The 10,415-nt window shown below is 37.8% G+C and overlaps 1 long non-coding RNA gene across 1 annotated transcript in view; it reads right to left on the bottom strand.

Annotated features, from left to right (window-relative positions):
* LOC119469859 overlaps positions 1 to 10,336 on the bottom strand; it is a 106,643-nt gene extending 96,307 nt beyond the window's left edge. The window contains exon 1 of the long non-coding RNA XR_005198708.1: positions 10,181 to 10,336. This is a non-coding gene — a long non-coding RNA (uncharacterized LOC119469859). The remainder of the gene's footprint in view (positions 1 to 10,180) is intronic.
* Between the last annotated feature and the right edge of the window lie 79 nt (positions 10,337 to 10,415).

The following is a 10,415-nucleotide window of genomic DNA, read 5'->3' as shown; positions in this document are numbered from 1 at the left end:
GAAAAAAATAATTAAAAAAAAAAAAAAGAAATTTCACTTGAGCAGGAAGTCTGTTTTGCTCACAGCAGGTGCTCCATGACTAAAAATATAATAAGCACATAATTATTGCTTGATAAATACTTGTTGAATGAATAAATGAATGCTTAAGACCATACACCAGATTCCCACTGTCTTCAGGGTAGAGACAAAACTCTTAATTCTTGAATATTTGGCTCTTAAGGGCCTCTGTAACTGTCTCTTGAAGGTATCACTAATTTCTGTCCTGGACAGTAGAACTGCTTTGCTCCACAACAGTTCTTGAACATTCCAGAAACACATCTGCAATCTCTTGCTTCTCTAATGAAATAGATAGGTCACCACCTTGTGAGTAGATTTTACCATATTAATTTACTATTAGCAAACTCATTTACAAGCTCTTGTTAGACTTCAAATATCATCATATCAGGCTGGGAAGCTAAGTAAGGCTGAGGTAACAAGTAATCCTAAAATCTTAGTGGCCCATAAAAACTGAGGTTAGTTTTTCTTGTTCATGGCACATGTTGATGGCTGATCAGAAGGAGGGATCTGTTCACAATAGACACAATGCAGCAGCACCCAGCTGAGGGAACAGAAACCACCTAGAACATAGCAAGCACAGTGACCTATGGGCAAGAGGATGGCAGAGCCTGTGCCGGCTCCTGAAGCTCTGCCAGTAGTGCCACACAGATGCTTCCACTCAAAATTTTATTAGCCAAAGCAAGTCACGTGGCCACGCCTGAGATCAGGCAATAGGGCAAGCATGGGTAATTCTCCTGTGAGCAGGTGGCACAAATATTGTGAACAGTAACACATCCTACCACTGCTGATACAATGTATCATGTCAAGTCAGTAATTTTGTGGCATCTGATTCTAAACCCAGATCATCCTCACAAAGAGTAGGAAGAAAACAATCAAAATATACCATTTTGCTTTTATTTTGATAACTAGAGAAATGTGGGCTAGATGTTATTTTCATTAAAACAAAACTTATGAAAACTATTCAAGAATTAAAAGTTTCCGAGTTTCTTCCAAGTCACTGGAGAAGACAAAAGCAAATTAAATAAAACTTATGTAGCAAAATATCAAAAACAAAAGAAAGAGCAAGGATACATAATAAATATGGAACGTGGCAAAAAAAAAGCAGATTACCTGTAGCAATTATAATCTCAAACACAAAAGTTATAAAAGCTCATAATGAAAGGCAAATACTAGTTAAAGAGTAAAACCAACTATGTGCTGCTTGAGAGACAAACCCGAAGTAAAATAAAACAAATGAAAAAAAACATAAAAATAAAGGAATGAAAGATCCAATTTGTAAACACAAACAGAAAGCTGTCATGCTCTGTTTGGACTTCTATAACAAACTACAATAGACTGGGTGGCTTCAATAATAAACATTTATTTCTCATTTCTAAAGGCTGAGAAGTCCAAGATCAAGGTAACAGCAGATTCAGTGTCTAGGGAGGGACATCTTCTTGACTGAGATAACCATCTTTTCAGAAGGGGTGGGGGAGCTCGCTAAGGTCTTTGTCATAAGGGCACTAATTCCATTTATGAGGGCCTAACCCTCATGACCTAATCACCTTTCAAAGGCCCATCCTCCTAATACTATCATATGGGAGATTTGGATTTCAACATATAAATTCTGTGAAGACACAAACATTCAGTCTATCACAAAAGCCAACAAGGAAATATTAATTTAGGTAAAGTTTAAATCAAAAAGAATTAAATGGAATAAACAGGGTTAATTTTATAATAATAAAAAGAAAAATTCACAATGGAGAGAAAGTAGTTATTAACTAATACATATCAAATATGTCCCTGACAGAACAGGAGATATACCTTCAGGCCTGTGTGAAGCAAGGGAATAGAAGTGAACCTCTTGCATAATATCTAGAATATCAGTTCATCCCATTCATGAAAAATGAGGAACTCTTCCAAGAGTAGTAGGAAGATATAAATTAGTTTGTGAGCTACTCAAAAATTTGTAAGAAAGTAAAACCTACCTAGAAAAATAGAAAGACCTGCCTAGATTAAGAATCAAAAGCTAAGACAAATATTAAAACTAATCCAGGTAAATAAATTGTGGTACCTTCCCACAGTGAAATGTTATACAGCCATGAGAATGATGATCAACACTACTACATGCAAATACAGATGAACCTCACAAATAAAATGTGGAATGAATGAAGCTATTCAGAAAACTACACGAAGTTTATTTGTAAGCTATAAATCCAGGTTCCCACAACCTCTTCCTCGGGTTTGACAAATTTTCTAAAACACCTTGTTATAACCCAAGGAAATTACTTTGATGAGTTTATTTTAAAGAATATTACAAGGGATACAGATGAAGACATGCATGGAAAAGGCATGTGGGAAGAGGCACAGTGCTTTCCTGTCCTCTCTGGGGGCGCCACCCTCTAGCAACTTCCTCATGTTTAGTTTTCCAAACCCTGTCCTTTAGGAATTTTATGAAAGTTTAATTACAGCCGGGTGTGGTGGCTCACGCCTGTAATCCCAGCACTCTGGGAGGTCGAGGCAGGTTGATCACCTGAGGGCAGGAGTTTGAGATCAGCCTGGCCAACATGGTGAAATCCCATCTCTACTTAAAATACAAAAATTAGCCAGGCATAGTGAATGTGCTCCTGTAGTCCCAGCTATTCAGGAGGCTGAGGCACAAGAATCACTTGAACCCAGGAGGCAGACGTTGCAGTGAGCTGAGATCACGCCACTGCACTGCATTCCAGCCTGGACCACAGAGTGAGACTCTGTCTCCAAAAAAAAAAAAAAGCATAATTACATAGGCAGGCATGATTGATTAAATTATTGATCATTGATCAGCTTTACCTTCAGCCCCTCCCTCCTTCCTGGAGAGGAAAGTTCCAACCTTTTTTCTTCTTTTGTTTTTTTGAGACAAGAGTTTCACTCTGGTTGCTCAGGCTGGAGTGCAATGGCGCAATCTCTGCTCACTGCAACCTCTGCCTCCCAGGTTCAAGTGATTCTCCTGCCTCAGCCTCCAGAGTAGTTGGAATTACAGATGCCTGCAACCACGCCCAGCTAATATTTTGTATTTTTAGTAGAGACAGATTTTCACCATGTTGGCCAGGTTGGTCTTGAACTCCTGACCTCAGGTGATCCGCCCACCTCAGCCTCCCAAAGTGTTGCAATTGCAGGCGTAAGCCACCATGCCCAGTGCAAGTTCCAACCCTCTAATCCTGCTTTGGTCTTTCCAGTGGCCAGCGCCCAACCTGAAGCTACTACCTAAGGAGCTACCAGCCACCAGTCATCTCAAGGATTTTAGTTGTATGCCCAAGAAACTGGAGGGGGAAAGTCAAACAGATATTTCACAATTACCACAGGAGATAAGTGAAGAATTTACTTCATTCAAAACTTTTATGTGGTGTAAAATAGATTTCTATTTTTTTTGAATCACTGGTATTTTGAGTCTCTGCTATACATAGCCAATCCTATTTTAGAAAATCCAATAAAATATATGCAAATTGTATGGATAAAATTATAAAGCTGTATTGAAAGACATTAAGTTGGACCTAAATACTATCTTACTATCCACTTCCTTCTGTGGCTTACTTTTATCAATCAATGTTAATTTTTTTTTACATTTTTCTATTGACATATCCATGTTGGGAGCTGTGCCCTGGAGGATGTCACACTTGGGAATAAGGAGACAAACACAATGGTGTTCCCTGAATCATTAATTATAAAAAATTAAATAGGACACAATTTGAGTGTCCATAAATAGAATTAAAAATTCAATATTATATAAAAAGTCAATTATTCCCCAAGTTATCCCAGAAATGCAATAAAATGCCTATTACTGCCCGCACCTGTAATCCCAGCATTTTGGGAAGCCAAGGCAGGCAGGTCACAAGGTCAGGCATTTGAGACCACCAGCCTGGCCAACATAGTGAAACCCTGTCTCTACTAAAAATACAAAAATCAGCCAGGCATGGTGGTACCTGCCTGTAGTCTCAGCTACTTAGGAGCCTGAGGCAAGAGAATTGCTTGAACCTGGGAGGCAGAGGTTGCAGGGAGCCGAGATCGCGTCACTTCATTCTAGCCTGGGAGACAGAGCAAGACTCCATCTCAAAAATTTGAATTAAATAAAATGCCAATTACCATTCACGAGTGTTTTTTTAGTAAAACTTAACAAGTTAATTCTAAAACATACAGGGAAATTAAGAATAGCCATGACAGTTTTAAAATATAAAATAAAAGAGCAAATTGGAGAGGTTGTCTTTCCAAATATGAAGACTTATAAAGCTATAGTAACTATGATATGATAGTAGTAGTATGAAATTGAGACAAGAAAGGCAGAGAAGTCAGAACTAAACCACATAGACAAGAAAGCCTAGTGTTCACAGATGAGGTACTGCAGATCAGTCATTAAAGGACGGCCTATCAATAATTGGTACTGGAATAATTTGTAATACATCTGGGTGGAATAACTCAATATTGTAACTTGTTTATTCTTCCCAAATTATTCTATAAATTTAATGCAATTTTAGTTAAGATTCTAATAGGAATATGCACGCATGTTTTTCTTAAAGAATACACAGATGCACACCACCATATATGCATACACACACCCCAAACTGTAAAGGAAAAGACTAGTAAATTGAGCTGTATTAAAATTTAGTATGTCTTCACAATTAATGCAAATAAAAATAAAATATGGCTGGGCACAATGGCTCATGTCTTTAGTCCCAGCACTTTGGGCCAAGGTGGGTGATCACTTGAGCTCAGGAGTTTGAGATCAGCCTGGCCAACATGGTGAAACTCTGTCTCTGCTAAAAATACAAAACTTAGCTGGTGTGGTGGCGAACACTTGTAATCCCAACTATTTGGGAGGCTGAGGCAGAAGAATCACTTGAACCCAGGAGGCGCAGATTGCAGTGAGCCCAGACCACACCATTGTACTCCAGCCTGGATGACACAGCAAGACTCTGTCTAAAAAATAAGAAAAATTTAAAAATATATATAAATAAAGTAGACTAGCCAAAAATTAGAAGAATATATCTAGTATGTATAGAGAAATGATTGCTGTATAAAGCAAATAGAAATTCTACAATCAATAGTAAAAGATAAGCAACAAATAGAAAACTATACAAAACATAAAAACAGAAGATTAAAAAAAAATAAATATATTAAAAGATACTCAACCTCATTATTAACCAGCGAACTAAAAATTACAACAATAAAAGTCCATTGCAGCCATCATATTGGTAAAAATTTTAAAGTCGGATCTAACAAAATGTTTATTACTTGGTCATTAAAATATCACATACTCTCTCCTATAATCTCCACTAGATCGAATAAAATATCTAAATAGCAAAGAGTAAAAATACTGCTTTCAGAATGCAGAGGTAAATTAATCAGTTTATATGATTTCATTATCAAGAAGAAATGATAAAGTGTTAAACCAACTGTCCAATTAAGAAAGTTAGAGAAAAGATCAAACAAACAGGAAAACAGAAAAAAGAAAATAATGAAAAATAATGCACAATCTAGTAATTGCCACATAAACAAAACTGATAAATAAATCCAAAGATAGTTGGAAGGAGAGGGGAAAACCAATAATAAAATAATAAAATTAAATAAAAATCTGATCAACATAAAAAAGAAAAACTCAAAAAAATAAAATAAGGAATGAAAGAAAAGCTATATCTGAATCCTTTTTAATCCTAATGAGGTAAACTGGTTTCTTGGAAAATAAACATTGCCAAAACAGACTTAAGAAGTATTAATATTACAAGCAAGAACAAACCAAATGAATGTTATTAAAGAACTATTTCCAAAAATAGTTCTAGGGCCAATGAATGCTACTGAAAAGTGCAATCAGATGTTCACAGACATAGTCTTTTCCATGCTATATAAACTGTTCAAGGACTGAAATGCTATCCAACCCATTTGAGACAATTAGCAATAATCCTGATATAAAATAAACACAGCAAAGTTCATAAAAATAAAGATGAATCTCAGATTATTGAAGGTGCATTATTAATCAGATGTGTCTATTCTGTTGGAAAAGAATAAATTTGTTGAGTTAACAGAAATGTAAATGCATAAAGTTGAGCACATTCACAGGAATATGTATAAGCCATCAAGACCTTGTGATGAAAAGTCAAAATTAGGAGAGGAAATAAATCAAATATTTACATTCTTACAACTATAAAATGAAGTGAGCACAAAGCACAGAAAGACTTCACTAAATGAGGCTAAGAAAGTTTGAAAGGGCAATAACAAATGCTGGCAAAGATGTGGAGAAAAGGGAACCCTCAGACACTGTTGGTGAAACTGTAAATTAGTAAGGAAGTTCCTGAAAAATTAAAAGCAGAGCTACCACAAGAGCCAGCAATCCCACTCCTAGGTACATACTCTAAAGAAAGGAAATCAGTATATTGAAGAGATATCTGCACTCCCATGTTTATTGCATCACTATTCAAGCCAAGATGTGGAATAGCAATAGCCAAGATGTGGAAGCAACCTAAATGTTCAGCAGCAGATGAATGGATAAAGAAAATGTGGTAGACATTTCACAGAGTGCTATTCTGCCATAAAAAAGAATGAGAGCTTGCATTTTGTAACAACATGGATGAAAATGAAGGTCATTGTGTTAAGTAATCCGGGTAAAGAAAGACAAACTTTGCATATTCTCACTTATTTGTGGGAGCTAAAAATTAAAGAAATGGAGGCTAGGCACAGTGGCTCACACTTGTAATCCCAGCACTTTGGAAGCTCAAGGCAAGTGGATCAGTTGAGCCCAGGAGCTCGAGACCTACATGAGAAACAATGAGAGCCTGTCTCTAATTTTAAATAAATAAATAACTCAAACAAACAACTGAACTTATGGAGAAAGAAAGTAGAAGGATGGTTACTAGAGGCTGTGAAGGGTAGTGGGGGCAGGTGGGGCAGAGAGTGGGGATAGTTAATGCATACAAGAAATAGAAAGAATGAATAAGACCTAGTATTTGCTAGTACAACAGGGTGACGGTAGTACAAAATAATTTAATCGTACATTTTAAAATAATTCAGAGTATAATTGCCTTGTTTGTAACACAAAGGATGAATGCTTCAGTGTTATATATACCCTATTTACTCTGATGTGATTATTACACATTACATGCCTATATCAGAATATCTCATGTAACCCATAAATACATACACAACTACGATGTACTCACAAAAAAATTTTTTTTAATTTTTAAGAGGTTGAAACACATTTGTATCACTCCTAGGGCCCTTCAGTAGCCTCCTATACCAAGTTGATGATAATATCACTAGAGAAACACCATACACAAACAAAATTCAGTGGTAAATGAGAGATGGAGTCACATGGGTTCAAACTGTTTTGAATCACTCTCTGAGGCTATCACTGTGATGGTACCCACTCATAAGGGCTTTTAGTAGAACAGATTTTATAGACAACTATCATACTCGTTAAAGCCAGTAGATCACATGTAATACATAAACAAAAAATTGGTGATGAAATGTTACACCAATTATGAAATTGTGCATAGGCTTTAGAGGGTGTGAGGAAGGGGAAATACGTGAGAGAAAGATTCACAGAGGAAGTAATATTTGCACAGAATCTGCTTCCGCTCATCTGCTTAATTTCACCTCAGGGCTGTTCTGTCTTTAACCTTCAAATCCTAGTTTTGTTTGGTTGGTTATTAGTATGCTGTTTGGTTGATTATTTAAAGAAGGCATTATGATTTGCTTACTATTTCCCAATGCCAATACATTTCTGTAGAAATGAATTTTTTTTTTCCAGGTTTCACTTTAATAGAATACTCTTAACTATTCTGTACAAATTGAAAACACTGTATTGAGTTACAAATGTGTTCTAAGTTTAGGCTGTGCGGACATCCCCGACTGCCGGAGAGCGCCATCACCCACTGGAAACCCCACCCGCCAGCCACCAACAGGTCACACCGAAGCCAGGACCCTCAGACAGGATGAATGGTGGGGCCCAGCAAGGGGGCTCCTGAGAAAGCAGGACTTGACGCTCATACAGTCAACTGAAACCCAGGGCTCATTTCTAGGGCTCATTTTTGTGAGCATTGCGCTTACACGAAAGAGAAAAATGTATCTTCTTAGGACTGATTCTTACAAATTTGATACAGCTATAATTTATAACTTACATGGCCAAGCCCTGCTAGAAGTATCTTACAAAGGGTTTGACACAAAAGCTTGACCAAGCTGTGAAAAATCTCTCAAAGTAATTAATACACTTCTTGACACTATTACTGGAAACTTGATAAACTAAGAAGAGAAAAATCTCTCAAAGTTGTTAGTACACTTCTTAAGTATTACTGGAAACTTGATAAGCTAAGAAGAGAATTTTGACCAGGTATCACAAGAAATTTGTATTGGAGACTTCTAAGAATAAGCATGTACTACTTCACACAGTCAGCTACAAGAAGGTGTCAGGACATTAGTGCTATTTTCTTAACATCTTGTTGATTAATAATTCTTCCCTTTGCACACAAGGTAGAAAATTTTACCAAGTAAAGATTTTAGACTTGCTTTAGTTTAATTCATCTCGCATTCCTTCATTTCTATCCTCTCTCTCATATATTTCCTTCTCAGGTCTGATTCCCTAAATGTGGAGCTTCAACCCCCAGAGGATTTTTTTTTTTTTTTTTAAGAGACAGAGTCTTGCTTTGTTGCCCAGGCTAGAGTGCAGTGGCATGATCTAGGCTCACTGCAACCTCTGCCTCCCGGGTTCAAGCGATTATCCTGCCTCAGCCTCCTGAGTAGCTGGGATTACAGACACCAACAACCGCACCCAGCTAATTTTTGTATTTTTAGTAGAGACAGGGATTTCACCATCTTAGCCAGGCTGGTCTCGAACTCCTGACCTCATAATCCACCCTCCTAGGCTTCCCAAAGTACTGGGATTACAGGCATGAGACACCGTGCCAGACCCCCAGAGAATATTTAACCTTGTCTCCTCCTCCATACTGCTGCATTCCCCGACACTTCTCTTTCCCTCTCTTTCCATCCGCCTGAGGAGATGAGAGCAGTACACAGAAAGTAGCTCCCAGCTGTAGCTCAACCGTTAAACACCAAGAGAAAGGAAAATGAACTCTGCCAGACTTAAATCAATTAGAAGATTCCTTTGAAACCTAAACACATTTTTAATTTTCACAGCCCTCTTCCCTACTCAAGATGACATCAACCTCATATTAGTTTTACCTTGTATGCATTTCTCAATAGTAAAACCATTAGTCAGTAGCATCTGAATGTACATTGATACAGTGGGTGTTTTGTAGTAATTATAAGGTAATTACTTCCTATCCTTAAATAAGTGTCATTTTCACGAACAAAATAGGATAAACAACAATACAGTGTACATAAAACAACTACCATCTGCCCAAGAGACGCCAGAACAGCCTGTTAATCAAAGAAAGCTAAATTTACTAAATCTACTACAGTAAGGGAGGCCACACTTTGATGGAAGCTTGGCAGTCTTAGGAGGAGAAGGATGGGGGTGATATTTATAGGATTTGGGGAGTCTCAGCAAAAATGGTTTAAAACAGGTCTTTTGAGGCACGGAACAGTTTGAGGGGATTAGGTAAAGTGTTTGACCTAACAGTTAAGGGTCAGTGATAGAGTAATCAACTTTTCCTTATTTCCTAGGACTTTCCCAAGTTTAGCACTAAAAATCCTCCAACTGGAGAATCCTTACAGTCCTGGGCAAACTAGGACCATTGGTCCCCCTAATTAGTGGGCACACCGTTGCAAGATTGCCGGATAATTTGAGCAGCAATACCAGATGCAACTGACAAAACATAGCAGCCCATCTTCCCAAGGCTGAACACAAAGTTTATTGACGCATTCACATTTCCAGCCTCTATTTGACAAAATACTGCATGCCTATGTGCGTTCAACCCACATCCTAGTAATAAAACTTAATTTAAAAAATATTTGTATTGCGGTAAGGTATATAAAACATGCATTAGACATTTTAACTACTTCTATGCATACAAGTGAGTGGCATTAATTACATTCACAATGTTGAGCGACCATCACTTAATTTTTTTAAAGGACGTTTATATTCACTCATCTATCAATGTAGTAGGCCGTGTCCTAGGCGCTAGGGATTCCATGTTTAGCAAAAAACGTCACGAACAACAACATGCCTTCACATGGCCTTCATGGACCACCGCAGGTGCTCTTTTTCCCCTGAGTCTTTATGTACTTGGGAAAAGTGGCCAAGGTTGAAAGATGCAATGGGTACACGACGATGTCAGAGAGGTTCCCACCCAGACCCCGTCTAGAAGCAGTGCAGTGCAGGGACCGTTCCACAACCCCCATTCCAGAGTCGGAGGTGGGCAGGCCCTCCGCCCCGCTTAGGAGGTGCGACTGGCGGG

Source organism: Cebus imitator, unplaced genomic scaffold (genome assembly GCF_001604975.1).
Source record: "Cebus imitator isolate Cc_AM_T3 unplaced genomic scaffold, Cebus_imitator-1.0 Scaffold911, whole genome shotgun sequence".
In the NCBI taxonomy this organism is placed as follows: domain Eukaryota; kingdom Metazoa; phylum Chordata; class Mammalia; order Primates; family Cebidae; genus Cebus; species Cebus imitator.
The sequence above is the reverse complement of the archived record's forward strand: the minus strand, read 5'-3'. Positions and strand labels throughout refer to the sequence as shown.